This window comes from Tupaia chinensis, unplaced genomic scaffold (genome assembly GCF_000334495.1).
Source record: "Tupaia chinensis unplaced genomic scaffold, TupChi_1.0 Scaffold000146_1, whole genome shotgun sequence".
NCBI lineage: Eukaryota > Metazoa > Chordata > Mammalia > Scandentia > Tupaiidae > Tupaia > Tupaia belangeri.
This window is the reverse complement of record NW_006159616.1, coordinates 1,288,679-1,290,862: the sequence shown is the minus strand read 5'-3', so window position 1 is coordinate 1,290,862 and position 2,184 is coordinate 1,288,679. Positions and strand designations below refer to the sequence as shown.

The following is a 2,184-nucleotide window of genomic DNA, read 5'->3' as shown; positions in this document are numbered from 1 at the left end:
GGGTGATACTCGGCTGACGACCGGTGGTGCACGCAGCACCTGGGAAGGTGGGTCAGCCTCCAGTGCCCCTGTGTCCGCAGACACTCCAGGCCTGGGTACGTGCGGGCATGAGGACAGGGAGGGATTCAGACTACAGCCAGGGGTGCCCTGGGTGGGCCCAGTGGAGACGCGCAGACGATGTGAGGGGGTGCGCTATGGGAAACAACGGCTAGGGGGCAGCACCGCGGTCCGCTCACCCCAGGCCTGGTTGGAAGCACTGTGTGTATTACCTCTTTTAATGCCCACTATACCCTGTGAAATAGGGACTATGGTTATATGGCTTTATAGATGGGGAGACTGAGGCACAGAAAGGTGAAGCAACTTGTCCAAGGTCACGCAGCTTGGAAGTGACAGAGCTGAGGTTTGAACCCAGTGGTCTGACTCCAGAGTCGGTCTCAAAACCACTAAACATGTATCTCTGGGCCAGGGCCTCAGGTGGAAAACGCAGTGACAGGGCATCGTGGAGGTAGGGGGCAGCACACCCAAGGGGGTGCAGTCTAGGTGGGGCCTGTGGCCTGGTGGCTGCTCCGGATTGCCTGTTGGAACATGTGTGGGGGAGGAGCTTAACCAGGGACCTTGTGCAGGTGAAGTCGGTGTGAAGGAGGACACGAGATGCGTGGTCAGGGCTAGGGCAGCGCCTGTGCCCTGGACGTCAGAGCCGGGGAGCAGGACATGTGTGGGGGAGCACAGGGCAGATGGGGTGCGTGCGAGTATGAGTGTGTGCGGTCAGAGCCAGCTCCTGAGAGCAGGGAGCGCTGGGTGGACAGGCAGCTGCTACCGGGCTCACTCTGGCTGCCCTCCACCCTCCTTGGTCTGCCCAGGGCCTGGACACCTGAAAGCCCAGGGCACGGTGAAGCCTGGCTGCTGAGATCACTCGTCCCCTGCCTGGGGCGCTGACGGGCAGGGCTACTCCACACTCGCCCACTCAGAGCAGGTGCCCGGCTTCCTTTCCTCATCTTGCCTCTGCCTGAGCTACGAGACCCGGGGCGCTGCTGGGACTCAGTTTCCGCATCTGTGAGAGGGAGGTGCTAACAGCGCCCATGTCGCGGGGCGGCAGGGAGGGTTACAAGAGGAGCACCCGTAACGGCCGTCAGGATGGCACCTGGCACTCGTGACAGTCACAACTCCGTGTAGTTGGCATCAATACGGCTGTTTGGCCAAAGAGGAAACGGAGGCCCAGGGAGCGTGAGCGCCTTTTCCCAGGTTCCCAGTGAAAGTGGGATGGGCCCTGCTCACCCGCGAGGAGCGTCCTTCCCTAAGGCAGCAATAAGGGACCTGCTGTCCCACTCAGCACCCGCCTCTGTCCCTCACCGTCAGGAAAGGCCCCTCCGCACCAGCAGGACCCTGCAGGGTACAGGCTGGCAGCACTTGGTGACTCAGACCCGGTCCAGCCTGGCCCTGCCGAGGCCGAGGCGCGCCTTGCTCAGAGGCCTCTGGGCTCTTCCCACCCCTTCACAGAGGCTCTCCACCTGCTGCGAATCCTTACCCGTCCTCGACCCCAAGCCCCAGAGCACTGTGACATGGCCTGCTTCTGGGTGTGTTCGACTTTGCAACCTCATTTCCCAGGCTCCTGGGCCACCAGCCTCTGCTCAGGACACAGGTGTCCCTGAACTTGACTTTCTGCTGGGAGACAACACACATTCCTATGGCCTCCACCGCCTCCCAGGGCTGCCTTCCATATGGGTTCAAGTGCTCACCACAGCAAGGCAGTGTGACCGTCCATTTTACTGACGGAGAAACTGGGGCACGGGGGCGGGTCACCTGCCTCGGTTTCAGAGCTGGGGAGAGAGAGCTGGGACCCAAAGTCAGACGCGGGCCTGAGTCAGGCGCAGGCTTTTAACCTATCCCTGGCCTACCCCTGTGTCCCTACCCTGCCAGAGCCGGCGCCCCCTGTGCCCCATTCTGGTGGAGAAGACAGAGTACCTTACTGACAGTTTCTGCGAGTCTTCGCCCTGTGCCAGGCACTTGGTCGGTGCCCCTTACGCAGACTGCATTGCCCACCTGTCCCAGGGACGGGGACGCAGACACAGGGAGTCCCTGCCCTCGGAAGTTCTCGTCATTTCTCGGCCGCCTCAGTCCTCCAAGCCCCTGAGGAACACTTAGAGCCCTCGCCTGACGTAGCCGAGGAGGGGGCTGAGCCCGACC

The 2,184-nt window shown here is 62.2% G+C and overlaps 1 protein-coding gene across 1 annotated transcript in view; it reads left to right on the top strand.

Moving 5' to 3' along the window:
* Positions 1 to 2,184, top strand: part of EPHA8 (EPH receptor A8) — a gene marked incomplete at its 5' end in the record, with an annotated part of 34,178 nt that overhangs the window by 10,755 nt on the left and 21,239 nt on the right. The gene's annotated exons all lie outside the window — the stretch shown is intronic.